This window comes from Carcharhinus amblyrhynchos, unplaced genomic scaffold (genome assembly GCF_965287045.1).
Source record: "Carcharhinus amblyrhynchos unplaced genomic scaffold, sCarAmb.v2.hapA chromosome_253, whole genome shotgun sequence".
Classification (NCBI taxonomy): domain Eukaryota; kingdom Metazoa; phylum Chordata; class Chondrichthyes; order Carcharhiniformes; family Carcharhinidae; genus Carcharhinus; species Carcharhinus amblyrhynchos.
The window spans coordinates 137,270-156,107 of record NW_027649993.1 but is presented as its reverse complement, the minus strand read 5'-3'; the positions used below and the strand labels follow the sequence as shown (position 1 = coordinate 156,107).

Below are 18,838 nucleotides of genomic sequence, written 5' to 3'. Positions count from 1 at the left end.
TGGCGATGGGGATGACAGTTATGTGATGTCCAGTCGGTCAGTGAGTGGAATGGCGGTTAGGGGGGGCGGGCGATGATGGACCCGGCGGGTAGGTGAAGAGGATTCATAATCACATCATGAAAAGCAGATACTCAGAGAATGAAATCCCCTGTTTCCCGTTTGGACCCCAGCGGAGTCCAGTATTGTTTCCCGCTCCTGCCCCGAGTTGACGGCACCCATGTTCGCAGCGGGGATGTGCGGCTGCGTCTTCGCCATAGTTGTGAGGGGCAATGAGGGTAGAACGCATGCGTATTGCCATGTTTGAGCGGGTTATTGTGGTGAGAGCGCATGCGGAGTGCCATCTTTGTGAAGGGCAATGTGGTGAGCGCATGCCCAGAGCTATCTTTGTGAGGGGCAATACGAGGAGAGTACGTGCCCAGTACCATTTTTCTGAGGGGGCAATGTGAGGAGAGCGCATGCCTAGTGCCATCTTTGTGAGGGGCAATGTGGTGAGAGCGCATGCCCAGAGCTATCTTTGAGAGGGGGCAATGTGAGGAGAGCGCATGCCCATCTTTGTCTGCGTTTGACCAAAGGGCAGAGGTTAAAGGTGAGGAGTGTTTCAGACTGTTGGAAATCTAGAGCTCACTGCCTGAGTGGCTCCTGGAGGCAGGGACTCTCCCATTTAAAAAGCTTAAGAACATAAGAAATAGGAGTAGGAGTAGGCCATCTAACCCCTCGAGCCTGCCCCGCCATTCAATAAGATCATGGCTGATCTGAAGTGAATCAGTTCCACTTTCCCGCTTTCTCCCCATAACCTTAATTCCCTTGTGTGTCAGAAACCTATCTACCCGTGACTTAAATATATTTAGCGAGGCAGCCTCCACCACTTCAATGGGCAGAGAATTCCAGAGATTCACCACCCTCTGAGTGAAGAAGTTCCTCCTCAACTCTGATCTAAACTGCCTTCCCCTTATTTTGAGGCTGTGCCCTCTCGTTCTTGTTTTCTTTCTAAGTGGAAAGAATCTCTCTACCTCTATCCTATCTAGCCCCTTCATTATCTTGTAAGTCTCTATAAGATTCCCCCCTCAGCCTTCTAAACTCCAACGAGTACAGACCCAGTCTATTTAATCTCTCCTCATAAGCTAACCCCCTCATCTCCGGTATTAGCCCGGTGAAGCTTCTCTGCACTCCCTCCAAGGCCAATATATCCTTTCACAAATAAGGGGACCAAAACTGCACACAGTACTCCAGTTGCGGTCTCACCAGTGCCCTGTACAGTTGCAGCAAGACCTCCCTGCTTTTATATTCTATCCCCCTCGCGATTAAGGCCAACATTCCATTCGCCTTCTTGATCACCTGCTGCACCTGCAGACTGGGTTTTTGCGACTTGTGCACAAGGACCCCCAGGTCCATCTGTACGTAGCATGCTGCAACTTTTCACTATTTAAATAATCCATCCTACTATTATTTCTTCCAAAGTGGATAACCTCACATTTGCTAACGTTATACTCTACCTGCCAGGTCCTCGTCCACTCACTCAGCCTATCCAGATCTCTCTGCAGACTTTCCGCGACCTCCACGCATTTCGCTTTTCCACTCACCTTCGTGTCATCAGCAAACTTTGTTACCCTACACTCAGCCCCCCCTCCTCCAGATCGTCTATGTCGATGGTAAACAGTTGAGGCCCTAGCACCGATCCCTGTGGCACTCCACTAGTCACCAACTGCCAACCAGAAAAGCACCCATTTATTCTAACTCTCTGCTTTCTGTTAGATAACCAATCCTCAATCCACGCCAACACTTTACCCCTAACCTTCTGCAGCAACCTTTTGTGAGGCACCTTATAGAACGCCTTTTGGAAATTTAAAAACATCACATCCACCGGATCCCCTCTGTCTACTGCACTAGTCACATCTTCATAAAAATCCAGTAGATTCGTCAAACACGACTTCCCCTTCATGAATCCATGCTGCATCTGCTTGATTGAACCATTCTTTTCTAGGTGTCCTGCTATTTCTTCTTTGATGATGGATTCTAGCGTTTTCCCAACTACGGACGTTAAGCTAACCGGCCTGTAGTTACCCGTCTTTTGTCTGCTACCTTTTTTAAACAGCGGCTTAACAGTAGCTGTTTTCCAATCTGCCGACAATTCCCCAGAGTCCAGCGAATTTTGGTAAATAACTACTAACGCATCTGCTATTACTTCTGCCATTTCTTTCAGAACACTGGGATGCATTCCATCTGGTCCCGGGGACTTGTCTACCTTAAGTCCCATTAGTCTACCAAGCACTACCTCTCAAGTAACAATAATTGTATTACGGACCTCATCTCCTACCAACCCTCTATCTTTAATATTCAGTAAGCAATTTGTGTCCTCCTCCATGAAGATCGACATTTCCTCGTTCCCCACCATTAAATCCCCCCTCTCGTCCTCCAAGGGTCCAACATTCTAGCCATTCTCCTCTTCCTTATTTGTAAGAACTTTTACTATCATTTTTTATATTAGAGCTAGTTTAGTTTCCTACTCTATCTTTCCTTTATTGCTTTCTTAGTCATTCTTTGTTGTTTTTTAAATCTTTCCCAATCTTCTAATTCCCCACTATTTTTAGCTGCTCTGTATCATCGGTTTTTAATTTAATAGTCTCCTTTATTTCCTTCGATATCCACGGCTGGTTATCTCTTTTCTTACAGTCCTTCATTATCACCGGAATATATTTTTGCTGAGTACTGAAAAAGATCTCTTTTGAATCTTTTTCCCAACGGAAGAAGGTGGTGCACGGGATCCTTAATTCTGCTGGCTGCTTTTCCTGATGTGGGTATGCCGGCGTTGGACTGGCATAAACACAGTAAAAAGTCTGACAACACCAGGTTTTAGTCCAACCTATTTAGTCCAATTTAGTCCTATTTAGTCCAACACAGACCTGTGCTTTATATGCTCTGTCTGAGGCCAGAACTCTCCATTCACCTGATGAAGGGGCTAACCCCGAAAGCTTGTGAGTATATTATCAAATAAATAGGTTGGACTAAAACCTGGTGTTGTCAGACTTTTTACTGTGCTTTTCCTGAGGCAGCGGGAAGTGTAGACCGAGTCAATGGATGGGAGGCTGGTTTGCGTGATGGTTTGGGCTACATCCATGACCCTTTTGTAGTTCCTTGTGGTCTTGGGCAGAACAGGAGCCATACCAAGCTGTGATACAATCAGAAAGAATGCTTTCTATGGGGCATCTGTAAAAGTTGGTGAGAATTGTAGCGGACATGCCAAATTTCAAAGAACAAAGGAAATTCCAGCACAGGAATAGGCCCTTTGGCCCTTCCAAGCCAGCATCGACTATGCTGTCCGACTTAACTAAAAACCTCCTACCCTTCCGGGGACCATATCCCTCTATTCCCATCCTATTCATGGATTTGTTAAGATGCCTCTTAAAACTCAGTACAGTATCCGCTTCCACTACCTCCCCGGGCAGCGAATTCCAGGCACCCACCACCCTCTGTGTAAAAAATCTGCCTCATACATCTCCTTTAAACCTTGCCCCTCGCACCTTAAACCTGTGCCTCCCTAGTAATTGACTCTTCCACCCTGGGAAAAAAGCTTCTGAGTATCCACTCTATTCATTCATCTCATCATCTTGTAGACTTCTATCAGGTCTCCCCTCAACCTCCGTCGTTCCAGTGAGAACAAACCAAGTTTCTCCAACCTCTCCTCACAGCTAATGCCCTCCATACCAGGGCAACATCCTGGTAAATCTTTTCTGTACCCTCTCCAAAGCCTCCACATCCTTCTGGTCGTGTGGCGATCAGAATTGAACACTATATTCCAAGTGCGGCCTAACTAATATTCTATAAAGCTGCAACATGACTTGCCAATTTTTAAACTCAGTGCTCTGGCTGATGAAGGCAAGCATGCCGTATGCCTTCCTGACTACCTTCTCCACCTGCATTACCACTTTCAGTGACCTGTGTACCTGTACACCCAGATCCCTTCACCTATTAATACTTTTAAGGATTCTGCCATTAACTTCCTATCTATATTAAAACTTCCAAAATGCATTAGCTAACATTTATCTGGATTAAACTGCATCTGCCATCTCTCAGCCCCAGCCTCCACCGATCTATATCCTGCTGTATCCTCTGATGGTTCTCATTGCTTTCCACAAATCCAACAACCATTGTGTCGTCCACAAACTTACTAAACAAACCAGTTACATAATAAATATATTATTACAAATAGCAAAGGTCCCAGCACCAGTCCCTGACGAATGCCACTTGTCACAGCCCTTCATTCAGAAACACACCCTTCCACTGCTACCCTCTGTCTTTGACCGAACCAGTTTTGTATCCACCTTGCCAGCCCACCTCTGATCCCATGCGATTTCACCTTCTGCACCAGTCTGCCATGAGGGACCTTGTCAAAGGCTTATTGAAGTCCATGTAGACAACATCCACTGCCCTACCCGTATCTATCATCTTTGTCACTTCCTCGAAAAACTCATAAGAACATAAGAACATAAGAAATAGGAGCAGGAGTAGGCCATCTAGCCCTTCGAGCCTGCCCCGCCATTCAATAAGATCATGGCTGATCTGTCGTGGCTCAGTTCCACTTTCCCGCCCTCTCCCCATAACCCTTAATCCCCTCTCTTATCAAAAACCCATCAACCCGCGTCTTAAAAATATTTAGCGAGGCAGCCTCCACCACTTCAACGGGCAGAGAATTCCAGAGATTCACCACCCTTTGAGTGAAGAAGTTCCTCCTCAACTCCGTTCTAAACCGCCCCCCCTTTATCTTGAGGCTGTGCCCCCTAGTCCTACTGTCTTTTTTGACTCGATCAAGTTTGTGAGACACAACTTCCCCTTCACAAACCCATGTTGCCTCTCATTAATATGTCCCCTTATTTCCAAGTGGGAATTAATCCTTTCTCGAAAAATCCTCTCCAATAATATCCCTATCACTGATGCAAGGCTCACCGGCCTGTAACTAGCTGTATTATTCTTACTACCCTTCCTAAACTCATGAAGAATATAAGGAGGTATGGGATAGAAGGAAATTTGGCTGATTGGATAAGTAACTGGCTGTCTCACAGAAGACAGATGGTGGTGGTGATGGAAGGAAAATTTTCAGACTGGAGGCCAGTTACCAGCAGTGTACCACCGGGATCAGTGCTGGGTCCTCTGCTATTTGTGATTTTTATCAATGACTTAGAAGAGGGGGCTGAAGAATGGGTTAATAAATTTGCTGATGACAGCAAGATTGGTGGAGTAATGGATGAGGTGGAGACTGCAAAGAGACATTGATAGGATGCAGAGCTGGGCAGAAAAGTGGCAGATGGAGTTTAACCCTGATAAGTGTGAAGTGATTCATTTTGGTAGGATAAAGTTGAATGCAGATTACAGGGTCAACGGCAGGGTTCTGAGGAATGTGGAGGAGCAGAGAGATCCAGGGGTTTATATCCACAGATCTCTGAAGGTTGCCACTGAAGTGGATAGAGCTGTGAAGAAGGCTTATAGAGTGTTAGTGTTTATTAACAGGGGGTTTGAATTTAAGAGTCGTGGGGTTATGCTGCAACTATACTGGATGTTGGTGAGACCACATTTGGAATATTGTGTTCAGTTCTGGTCACCTCACTATAAGAAGGATGTGGAATCATTGGAGAGAGTGCAGAGGAGATTTACCAGGCTGCTGCCTGGTTTGGAGGGTAAGTCTTATGAGGAAAAGTTGAGGGAGCTGGGGCTTTTCTCTTTAGAGCGGAGGAGGATGAGAGGCAACTTAATAGAGGGTTATAAGATGATGAGGGGGATAGATAGAGTGGACATGCAGAGACTATTTCCTCAGGTGGGTGTAGCTGTTACTAGGGGGTATAACTATAAGGTTCATGGTGGGAGATATAGGAGGGATGTCTGAGGTAGATTCTTCACTCAGAGTGGTTGGGGTGTGGAATACACTGCCTGCTGTGATAGTGGAGTCGGACACTTTAGGAACTTTCAAGCGGTTATTGGATAGGCACATGGAGCACACCAGAATGATAGGGAGTGGGATAGCTTGATCTTGGGTTTAGACATAGCTCGGCACAACATTGAGGGCCGAAGGGCCTGTACTGTGCTGTTATGTTCTATGTTTCTATGTTCGATATGTGCACAGCAAGATCTTACAGAAAGAGAAGTGTTTTGTAAAGTTGGAGTTTATTCATTAGAGTCACATTGGGCCAGTGGGCTGACCAATGGCAGATGGAGTTTAATTTAGATAAATACGAGGTGATGTATTTTGGTAGATTAAACAGGGCAGGACTTACTCAGTTAATGGTAGGGCGTTGGGGAGAGTTACAGAACAGAGAGATCTCGGGGTACAGGTTCATAGCGTCTTGAAAGTGGAGTCACAGGTGGACAGAGTGGTGAAGAAGGCATTCGGCATGCTTGGTTCCTTTGGTCAGAACATTGAATACAGGAGTTTGGACATCTTGAAGTTATACAAGTTGGTAAGGCCACACTTGGAATACTGTGTACAGTTCTGGTCACCCTATTATGGAAAGGATATTATTAAACTAGAAAGAATGCAGAAAATATTTACTGGGACGCTATTGGGACTTGATGGTTTGTGTTAAAAGGAGAGACTGGATATTCTCAAACGTTTTTTCTCTGGAGCGTAGGAGGCTGAGGGGTGATCTTATAGAGGTCTATAAAATAATGAGGGGCACAGATCAATTAAATAGTCAATATCTTTTCCCAAAGGTAGGGGAGTCTAAAACTAGAGGACTTAGGTTTAAGGTGAGAGGGGAGAGATACAAAAGGGTCCAGAGGGGCAATTTGTTTCACACAGAGGGTGATGAGTGTCTGGAACGAGCTGCCAGAGGTAGTAGTAGAGGCGGGGACAATTTTGTCTTTCAAAAAGCATTTAGAGAGTTACATGGCTGTAGAGGGATATGGGCCAAATGGGGCAATTGGGACTAGTTTATTGGTTAAAAACTGGATGGCATAGACAAGTTGGGCCAAAGGGCCTATTCCCCCCATGCTGTAAACCTCTGTGACTCTATGATTGACAGTGCAGCACTCCCTTGATACTGCGCTGGAAGGGTCAGCTTGGAGTTTAATGCTGTAGCACTTGTAGAATCTTCAACCCAGAGCATTAAAATTCAGAGGCAAGTGTGTGGCCCAATGAGTCACAGCTGGCTCAGTAATGGAGCTGCGTGTGAGTGTAGAACTGCACGCCAATCGTACCTGTTTGCCTAATAAATGCTATCCTCTGAAGGACTTGCAACACACGTGAACACTCTTTTTCATCACCTCCAGGTACCTCGCCCTCACTCGCTGGAGAATGTCTTTATGAATTATCTGGGCAACTCCTTTGCACCTCTCTGACGGAGCAACCCTCAACCCTTCCATCATGGTCGTCTGTCCATCATCCACAATGTGAGCAGAACCCACGCTCACCTGGAAACAGGCGGGAACACAGGGACGATTCACAATGAGGGTCCCTGCACTAGAAACACAAACAGAAGAATAAGAAGCGACTGACCTGCTGGAACCTTGGGTACAAATTTACCAGTTCACCTCCTGACATGTTATGCATTGTTTTACATTTCCAAAGCTGCTGGGGTGTTTTTTTGAAGGGCTTTTGGGTTTAATTAAAAATAAAAACAGCAGTGAGAAATGAACACAGGCACAATCTAACAGAATAGAAGGAGGCCGTTCAGTTCATCGTGTGTCTGCCATCTCTTGGGGATTTTCCAATACTCTTTCACCTGCTTTTCTCTCCTTTAAGCAGATACCCTAAGTGTACTGTTTCATATCAGGTTGAATATTTCAAGGTGTTCTATGAAGCTTGCCTGACCTGTAACGTTTTATGTTGAATTTGGCTAGGATAAGAATGGGAAGTTTCACTCTCGATATGATTCAAATCACCCACAAGGAGCTTTAATCAAAAACAAGTTTCATAAGAAGATTTCCAGGGTGAGAGTGAGGGTCCCTCAGAGTCACTAGGTGCCGAGGCTGAGGGAGGACGGGAGTGAGGGTCTCTCAGAGTCATTCGGTGCAGAGTCTGAGGGAGGAAAGGAGTGAGGGTCTCCCAGAGTCACTCGGTGCAGAGGCTGAGGGAGGACGGGAGTGAGGGTCCCTCAGAGTCATTCGGTGCAGAGGCTGAGGGAGGACGGGAGTGAGGGTCCCTCAGAGTCACTCGGTGCAGAGTCTGAGGGAGGAAAGGAGTGAGGGTCCCTTAGAGTCACTCGGTGCAGAGTCTGAGGGAGGAAAGGAGTGAGGGTCCCTCAGAGTCACTTGGTGCTGAGGCTGAGGTAGGAAAGGAGTGAGGGTCCCTCAGAGTCACTTGGTGCTGAGGCTGAGGTAGGACAGGAGTGAGGGTCCCTTAGAGTCACTCGGTGCAGAGTCTGAGGGAGGAAAGGAGTGAGGGTCTCTCAGAGTCACTCGGTGCAGAGGCTGAGGGAGGACGGGAGTGAGGGTCTCTCAGAGTCACTCGGTGCAGAGGCTGAGGTAGGAAAGGAGTGAGGGTCCCTCAGAGTCACTCGGTGCAGAGGCTGAGGGAGGAAAGGAGTGAGGGTCCCTCAGAGTCACTCGGTGCAGAGGCTGAGGGAGGACGGGAGTGAGGGTCCCTCAGAGTCACTCGGTGCAGAGGCTGAGGGAGGAAAGGAGTGAGGGTCCCTCAGAGTCACTCGGTGCAGAGGCTGAGGGAGGAAAGGAGTGAGGGTCCCTCAGAGTCACTTGGTGCAGAGGCTGAGGGAGGAAAGGAGTGAGGGTCCCTCAGAGTCACTCGGTGCAGAGGCTGAGGGAGGACGGGAGTGAGGGTCTCCCAGGGCTGGGGGTGGGGTGGTGATGAATTTGAAGGAAGTGGTGATTGGAGTGGAGCAAGGTGAAACAGAGGAGGAGAAGGTGTCAGAGGAGATGGGGCAGTGAGCAGGTCCTGATTTGGTGCTAAAACTGTCCAGCCAGCAACATGGAGGGAGCCTGATGTAACTTGCCCCTCTGGCAGAGCCCATCCTGACTCCTGGTGCTCTCAGGAAAGTACGGATGCCGAACATGCCTGAGCCCTGGGTACAGGAGGGTCGGATGTGAGATGTGTGGAAGGGCAGAGGGTTGAGGCAAATAAATTGAACCTTCAATATATTAATCCAGAAACACAGATCTGTAACTTTCACATTCAGGAATGTTATAACTGGGAGTGCGGTTACTCAGACTCTAAGCTTGACCATCCTCCATTCAAGTCCTCAGTTAAGGATCACACGGTTTTCCATCTTCCATTGGGAAATTTCCTGGCAATTGGAGCAATCTGATAGTTCAATTTAAGTCACAAAGGTAGATGTTTCTGATTGTCTTACAGTTTCCCAAAAACATGAGAAGAAATAAAACTATTTTTAACTTTTGATAACTATACTTCTGAGCTCCCCAACCCCCATTCGACACGCCCACAACCACCCGCAAACATCGCAAACACCTTGCACCCACCTTGTGCTCCACACGGGACTCCTTCCACATCCCAGAATGGTCTCCTTCTGCACTGCAGGGATTCTGAGTCTATGAATGTTGAACTCCATAGTCAGGACAGTAGTGTAGAAGCCCGGGGCTAGTGATCAAGCTCTGATTAGACCATGTCTTGATGATATTGTCCCATCCTGAACAATGAGACTCAGGTGAGATGTTTATTTCCCGGAGGCAATTTAGCATGGTCAATCAACCAAACTTGCACATTTTTGGACACTAAGGCACAATTTAGCCTGACCAAACCACGTAACCTGCACATACCTGAGCACTAAGGCCAATTTATCATGGCCAATTCACCTAACCTGCACATCTTTGGACATTAAGGGGCAATTTAGTATTGCCAATCCACATAACTTGCATATCTTTGGGGGCACACCTAATTGAGTTAGCGGTTTTTGAGATAGGCAACACTCCAAATTGACAAGGGGCACGAGTAATGGATGGAGGCACACCGAATTGACCCGAGCTCTCCTAATTCACTCCTAGTTGAGATATGGACATTCATAACGGAAGTAGTTGATGCTCCAAATCTAAGTAGGGGGCACTCCTAATTGAGGTAGAAGGCTGTTATTCGAGATAGAGAATGCTCTGAATTGGAATGAGTCACTAAATTGGGATAGCGGGCAATCCAAATTGAAATAAGGGACATGCCAAATCGCGGCGGGGGCGGCCCGAATCGAGATCGGACATTTGAATTTGAAATAGGGCACTCCAATTAGAGATAGGGAGCCCTACAAATCAAGGTAGACACACTCCAAATCGAGATGGGGGGGCACTCCAAATCGAGATTGGCAGGGGGGAGGTGGGGGCACTCCAAATCGAGGTTTGGGGGGGGGTGTGGGGGCACTCCAAATCGAGGTTTGGGGGGGGTGTGGGGGCACTCCAAATCGAGATTTGAGAGGGGGGTGGAGGCACTCCAAATCGAGATTTGAGAGGGGGGTGGGGGCACTCCAAATCGAGATTTGAGAGGGGGGTGGGGGCACTCCAAATCGAGATTTGAGAGGGGGGTGGGGGCACTCCAAATCGAGATTTTTGGGGGGGGGGGTGCTCCAAATCGAGATTTTGGGGGGGTGGGCGCTCCAAATCGAGATTTTTTTGGGGGGGGCGCTCCAAATCGAGATTTTGGGGGGGTGGGCGCTCCAAATCGAGATTTTTTGGGGGGGGTGCTCCAAATCGAGATTTTGGGGGGGTGGGCGCTCCAAATCGAGATTTTGGGGGTGTGGGGGCACTCCAAATCGAGATTTTGGGGGGGTGGGGGCACTCCAAATCGAGATTTTGGCGGGGGGGGGGGCACTCCAAATCGAGATTTTGGCGGGGGGGGGGCACTCCAAATTGAGATTTTGGCGGGGGGGGGGGGCACTCCAAATCGACAGGGCGTCATCCTAATTGACGGGGGGGGAGACCGCTCCTGATTGAAGGACGGGGGAGCCGTCCCTGATTGACCGGGGGTGGGGGGACGTTCCTGATTGACGGAGGGGGGCACTTACCATCTACAAGTTGCAACACAGGAACTCACCTAGGTTCCTTAGGCAGTACCTTCCAAATCCACAGTGCCTATTGCCTAGCTTTTGTGAAGGGTAGGTCGTGCCTCACAAACCTTATCGAGTTTTTTGAAAAGGTGACCAAATAGGTGGATAAGGGTAAGGCAGTTGACGTGGTGTATATGGATTTTAGCAAAGCATTTGATAAGGTTCCCCATGGTAGGCTACTGCAGAAAATGCAGATGCATGGGATTGAGGGTGATTTAGCAGTTTGGATCAGGAATTGGCGAGCTGATAGAAGACAGAGGGTGGTGGTTGATGGGAAATATTCAACCTGGAGTTCAGTTACAAGTGGTGTACCTCAACGATCTGTCTTGGGGCCACTGCTGTTTGTCATTTTAATAAATGATCTAGATGAGGATGTAGAAGGATGGATTAGTAAATTTGCTGACGACACCAAAGTCGGAGGAGTTGTAGACAGTGAGGATGGATGTTACAGTTTGCAGAGGGACATAGATAAGCTGCAGAGCTGGGCCGAGAGGTGGCCGATGGAGTTTAATACGGAAAAGTGTGAGGTGATTCACTTTGGTAAGAGTAACAGGAGTACAGAATATGGGGCTAATGGAAGGACTCTTAGTAGTGTTGACGAGCAGAGAGATCTCGGGGGTACATGTGCATAGATCCCTGAAAGTTGGCACCCAGGTTGATAAGGTTGTTAAGAAGACTTACGGTGTGTTACATAGAACATAGAACATTACAGCACAGAACAGGCCCTTCGGCCCACGATGTTGCGCCGACCAGTTACAAAACAATGACCCACTAACCTAAACCAATCCCTTTTCGTCCATAAACCTATCCACGGATCTCTTAAACGCCCCCAAACTAGGCGCATTTACAACTGCAGCAGGCAGGGCATTCCAATCCCTCACCACCCTCTGGGTAAAGAACCTACCCCTGACATCCGTCCTTTAACTACCACCCCTTAATTTAAAGCCATGCCCCCTCGTGCTAGATTTCTCCATCAGAGGAAAAAGGCTATTACTATCCACCCTATCTAAACCTCTAATCATCTTATATGTTTCAATAAGATCCCCTCTTAGTCACCTTCTTTCCAGCGAAAACAACCCCAAATCCCTCAGCCTCTCCTCATAGGACCTCCCCTCCATACCAGGCAACATCCTGGTAAACCTCCTCTGCACCCTCTCCAAAGCCTCCACATCCTTCCTGTAATGTGGGGACCAGAACTGCACACAGTACTCCAAGTGCGGCCGCACCAGAGTTGTATACAGTTGCAACATGACGCTGCGACTCCTAAATTCAATCCCCCTACCAATAAACGCCAAGACACCGTATGCCTTCTTAACAACCTTATCTACTTGATTCCCAACTTTCAGGGATCTATGTACACATACACCTAGATCCCTCTGTTCATCCACACTATTCAAAGTCCTCCCGTTAGCCCTATACTCGACACATCTGTTATTCCTACCAAAGTGAATTACCTCACACTTCTCCGCATTAAACTCCATCCGCCACCTCTCGGCCCAGCTCTGCAACCTGTCTAAGTCTTCCTGCAAACTATGACACCCTTCGTCACTATCTACCACACCTCCGACTTTGGTGTCATCAGCAAATTTACTAATCCACCCAACTATACCCTCATCCAGATCATTAATAAAAATTACAAACAGCAGTGGCCCCAAAACAGATCCCTGAGGCACACCACTCGTAACCGAACTCCATGATGAATATTTACCATCAACCACCACCCTCTGTCTCCTATCCGCTAGCCAATTCCTGATCCAATTTCCTAGATCACCCCCAATCCCATACATCTGCATTTTCTGCAGAAGCCTACCATGGTGAACCTTATCAAACGCCTTACTAAAATCCATATACACCACATCCACTGCCTTACCCCCATCCACCTCTTTGGTCACTTTCTCAAAAAACTCAATAAGGTTAGTAAGGCACGACCTACCCGCCACAAAACCATGCTGACTATCTCCAATCAATTCATTACTCTCTAAATAACTATAAATCCTATCCCTAATAATTTTTTGTAAAACCTTGCCCACAACAGAAGTGAGACTCACCGGTCTATAATTCCCGGGGAAGTCTCTGTTCCCCTTCTTAAACAATGGTACAACATTCGCTAACCTCCAATCTTCCGGTACTATACCAGAGACCAACGACGACCTGAAGATCAGAGCCAGAGGCTCAGCAATCACTTCTCTTGCCTCCCAGAGAATCCTGGGGTAAATCCCATCCGGACCAGGGGACTTATCTATTTTCAGACCCTCCAGAATATCTAGCGCATCCTCCTTATCAACTGCAACACTGTCAATTCTACTCCCCTGCAACCCAGTGTCCTCCTCAGCTATATCCATATCCCCCTGCGTGAACACCGAAGAGAAATATTGGTTCAATGCCTCTCCAATCTCCTCCGGTTCCACACATAACTTCCCTCTGCTGTCTATAACCGGCCCTAATCTTGCCCTAATCTTGTTAGCTTTTATTGGTAGAGGGATTGGATTTCGGAGCCGTGAGGTCATGTTACAACTGTACAAAACTCTGGTGCAGCTGCACTTGGAGCATTGCGTACAGTTCTGGTCGCCGCATTATAAGAAAGATGTGGAGAAATTGGAAAGGGTGCAGAGGAGGTTTACCAGGATGTTGCCTGGTATGGTGGGAAGGTCTTATGAGGAAAGGCTGAGGGACTTGAGGTTATTTTCATTAGAGAGAAGAAGGTTATGAGGTGACCTGATTGAGGCATTTAAGATGATCAAAGGATTGGATAGGGTGGACAGTGAGAGCCTTTTACCTCGGATGGAGATGGCTAACATGAGGGGACACAGCTTTAAATTAAGGGTTGGTATTTATAGGATGGATCTCAGAGGTAGGTTCTTTACTCAGAGGGTAGTAAGGGCGTGGAATGCCCTGCCTGCAGCAGTTGTGGACTCGCCAACTTTAAGGGTGTTCAAATGGTCAGTGGATAGGCATATGGATAACATTGGAATAGTTTAGGTTAGAGGGTCATTAGATTGGTTCCACTGGTCGGTGCAACATCGAGGGCTGAAGGGCCTGGACTGCGCTGTAATGCTCTGTGTTCTATGTTCTAGAAGGACAAGGGCAGTAAATGCATGGGACTATCATCACCTGGAAGTCCCCTCCCAAGCTATTCACCATCCTGACTTGGAAATATCGCCCTTCCTTGAGTTAATAACCTGGAACTCCCTTCCTAACGACACTATAGGTGTACCTACAAGGCATGGATTGCACTGGTTCAAGATGGCATCTCACGATACCGCCTTCTCGCGGTAATCAGGGCTGGGCAATAAATGCTGGCCTAGCCAGCGATGTTCACATTCCCTGAATGAACTTAAAGAAGCTCCCTCAGCAGGTTCTCAACCCAATGTTAGCATTCCATTTGCCCCACTCCTCACTTTCTACCCACTAGGAACAGGTCAGTTTTATTCAAATTCGACACATAGTCACCACTTCAGCCTAACCAAACTAAACCAAACCAAACCAAGCTATTTTCCAAATTTTATGTTGAAACAGAAATTTTTATTGATGACGCATACACAAAATTGTAAATGAATTAACTATGAGAAACTTAGCAAAGTAAAATCAATAATCCATGTGAGTAATGCCCCACAACAATTGTATCAGAAATCAACAGCAGTTTTCAGGATACAAATTTTGGTTAATCATATTTACACCAAAAATATTTGCACAGATTTGCATACATTTTAAAGATTTACTGGAAAAGAACAAATTTAGAGTTATATCTACTGAGCTCCACTGATGTTTTGAAATTAACCACTTGAGTGATGAATCTTTCTTTGTGACATTTGTACTGATTGTAACTTACTTACTCACACACACACATGCTTTAAATGTTTTGTTATATCATGTATTACAAGTGTTACTTTAGTGACTTGATATCCACTATTATCATTTCAGAAGTAATGTAAAAAAATTGAGTGGTGCGGTGGATTAGGCCATGCCTGAGACCTGGATCCAAGACTGGAGATGGAAGTGCTCTCTACCTTCTGGCTGGAAGTATTTGATGTGAAATGAATTCTAGTGGACACAGGCCAATCCCAGGAAATTGCTGCTAAATTGTCAGCCGATGAGAGCAGAGAATTGGGCACTCAGCCAAATCTCCATTCACAGCAGTGGGACTGGAGAATCCCAGCCACGGGCGAGGTCGGAGAATCCCAGCCACGGGCCAGGTCGGAGAATCCCAGCCACGGGCGAGGTCGGAGAATCCCAGCCACGGGCGAGGTCGGAGAATCCCAGCCACGGGCGAGGTCGGAGAATCCCAGCCAAGGGCGAGGTCGGAGAATCCCAGCCACGGGCGAGGTCGGAGAATCCCAGCCATGGGCGAGGTCGGAGAATCCCAGCCGCGGGCGAGGTCGGAGAATCCCAGCCGCGGGCGAGGTCGGAGAATCCCAGCCGCGGGCGAGGTCGGAGAATCCCAGCCGCGGGCGAGGTCGGAGAATCCCAGCCGCGGGCGAGGTGGGAGAATCCCAGCCGCGGGCGAGGTCGGAGAATCCCAGCCGCGGGCCAGGTGGGAGAATCCCAGCCGCGGGCCAGGTGGGAGAATCCCAGCCGCGGGCCAGGTGGGAGAATCCCAGCCGCGGGCCAGGTGGGAGAATCCCAGCCGCGGGCGAGGTGGGAGAATCCCAGCCGCGGGCCAGGTGGGAGAATCCCAGCCGCGGGCCAGGTGGGAGAATCCCAGCCGCGGGCCAGGTGGGAGAATCCCAGCCGCGGGCCAGGTGGGAGAATCCCAGCCGCGGGCCAGGTGGGAGAATCCCAGCCGCGGGCCAGGTGGGAGAATCCCAGCCGCGGGCGAGGTCGGAGAATCCCAGCCGCGGGCCAGGTGGGAGAATCCCAGCCGCGGGCCAGGTGGGAGAATCCCAGCCGCGGGCCAGGTGGGAGAATCCCAGCCGCGGGCCAGGTGGGAGAATCCCAGCCGCGGGCGAGGTGGGAGAATCCCAGCCGCGGGCCAGGTGGGAGAATCCCAGCCGCGGGCCAGGTGGGAGAATCCCAGCCGCGGGCCAGGTGGGAGAATCCCAGCCGCGGGCCAGGTGGGAGAATCCCAGCCGCGGGCCAGGTGGGAGAATCCCAGCCGCGGGCCAGGTGGGAGAATCCCAGCCGCGGGCCAGGTGGGAGAATCCCAGCCGCGGGCCAGGTGGGAGAATCCCAGCCGCGGGCCAGGTGGGAGAATCCCAGCCGCGGGCCAGGTGGGAGAATCCCAGCCGCGGGCCAGGTGGGAGAATCCCAGCCGCGGGCCAGGTGGGAGAATCCCAGCCGCGGGCCAGGTGGGAGAATCCCAGCCGCGGGCCAGGTGGGAGAATCCCAGCATAAGAACATAAGAAATAGGAGCAGGAGTAGGCCATCCAGCCCTTCGAGCCTGCCCCGCCATTCAATAAGATCATGGCTGATCTGTCGTGGCTCAGTTCCACTTTCCCGCCCTCTCCCCATAACCCTTAATCCCCTCTCTTATCAAAAACCCATCAACCCGCGTCTTAAATATATTTAGCGAGGCAGCCTCCACCACTTCAACGGGCAGAGAATTCCAGAGATTCACCACCCTTTGAGTGAAGAAGTTCCTCCTCAACTCTGTTCTAAACCGTCCCCCCCCCTTTATCTTGAGGCTGTGCCCCCTAGCCCTACTGTCCTTTCTGAGCGGGAAGAGTCTCTCCACCTCTATCCTATCCATCCCATTCATCATCTTGTATGTCTCAATGAGATCTCCCCTCATTCTTCTAAACTCTAACGAGTACAAGCCTAGCTTATTCAGCCTCTCCTCGTAGCTCAACCCCCTCAACTCCAGCATCAGCCTAGTAAACCTCCTCTGCACTCCCTCCAAGGCCAAAATATCCTTGCGTAAGTGCAGCGACCAAAACTGCACACAGTACTCCAGCTGCGGCCTCACCAATGCCCTATACAGCTGCAGCAAGACCTCCCTACTTTTATATTCAATCCCCCTCGCTATGAAGGCCAGCATCCCATTCGCCTTCCTGACCACCTGCTGCACCTGCAGGCAGATAACTTGCAGATAATTCAAATACGTTACTTTTAATTAGAGATGAAGTGCAAACTTTTAAAAGTGATGTTAATTGCTGGCAAAAACTTAATGTTTTCATGCTTAATCTTTGTTAACTATTCCGTTTAATGTAATTTGAATGTACTAATGATTTTGAGATAATACCTCCTTATTAACACTTAGATGTTCATGAAACTAACTATGGAGATGGTTATTCGATCAAGTTATGTGAAGACAAGACGTCTCTAATTCAAAACCATAGTTAAGATGTGTGTCACTGAATGATGATTTAAAGCCATGAAACTTTGTCCCAGTTATATTTAGGTTTAAAGTAATTTTTGAGTAGCCTATGTATAGATACGCAAAACAGTGCATAACTTACTGAAGTAGTCAATATTATAAATTCTGAATTTGTTGTTATTGAACAAGTTCTATTATAATGTGAAAGTGTGATCTATAATACCTAATGCAATATGAAATGTCCTTATTATACAAAATATCTCTCTAGCACAGAGTAATCAAGTAAATATTTAGTTAAATACAGAAAAAACAGAGGTAACTATTGTGTAAAAGTGTCATATCACAATTATAAATAAGGCCGTGAATGCCTTATTCCTTGTTTCCTGCCTTTTTATCTTCTTTTGTCTCAGATTTAGTTATGGAGAGGGAAAGTGAGGGAGGTTGGGATATTTCTGAGAACTGTTTTTGTTCATTCTGAATCATTTCCCCTTTCTTTGGAAAGTCAGGAGCCACATCTCCTTGTACTATGGAACTCTCAGTGAAGACAACTACAGTTCCTTCAGTTGTGGTATATTTCTGAGTGAAAGTATGCCCTTCAGAAGATACAGTGTATCCTGGTTTGGGAGAATGAAATTCAGACAAGAATGAAGAACATTTTTTGGTGTATGTCACTGGTTCAGGTGTCCCATTGGCAGTTTGTTCTGGAATAAGGTATTCTTTAGTGATAGAACGTAGAACACTACAGCACAAACAGGCCCTTTGGCCCACAAGTTGCGCTGATCACATCTATACCTACCAAGCCATAGAACTATCTGTAACTCCCAATCCCATTAGATTCCATGTACTCACCCAGAAGTCTTTTGACAGACCGCAGTGAGTTTGCCTCTACCACCACCGACGGCAGCCGATTCCACTCACTCACCACCCTCTGAGTGAAAAACTTACCCCTGACATCTCCTCTGTACCTGCTTCCCAGCACCTTAAACCTGTGTCCTCTCGTAGCGACCATTTCAGCCCTGGGAAATAGCCTCTGAGAATCCACCCTATCTATTCCTCTCAACATTTTATAAACCTCTATCAGGTCGCCTCTCAACCTTTGTCTCTCCAGGGAGGAGACCGAGCTCCCTCAACCTATCTGTGGAATGTTCTGTTGGTTGGATATGTTTTAAACCTTCAGGTAGTGGGATATTGATGGGTGAGGACCTTGAAAGATCCCTGGCTTTTTGAGACTTTCTTGTTTCTCACTGGCCTTTGTAATTTTGGTTTCAGTCAGATTAGTTTGACAGAGTCCAGGGTCGCAGGTTGGAACTTGGCCTAGATGGCAAGATTCAAGCAAAGATATCTTGATTATTTTGGATGATTCCAGCAAGGCAAGCTGGGTTCTTGCAGTTGATGTCACTACTTGTGTTCCTGCTGTTGTGCTATCAGGAATTTTGCACATGATTGTTACCGTGTGAATTGTGTCACTTTTAGCTGGTGTATGTTCAGTGCCTTCAAATTCTTTTGATGTCAGGGTGATTAGTGACGATACTTCATCTGAAGACCTTCTGTGTAAAATGTCATGATCACCAGTTTTCCTTCAGTCGCTTTGACATGAAAT

At 47.8% G+C, this 18,838-nt stretch overlaps 1 long non-coding RNA gene across 2 annotated transcripts; it reads left to right on the top strand.

The window, feature by feature from the left end:
- On the top strand, nt 1-15,334 carry LOC145338937 (uncharacterized). Of its 2 annotated transcripts, none has more exons than XR_013885936.1 (3): nt 1-36; nt 7,258-7,498; nt 14,907-15,334. It is a non-coding gene; the product is annotated as an uncharacterized LOC145338937 (long non-coding RNA). The 2 variants fall into 2 exon arrangements; XR_013885935.1 differs by lacking the exon at nt 1-36 and adding an exon at nt 503-586.
- The last annotated feature ends 3,504 nt before the right edge of the window (nt 15,335-18,838 follow it).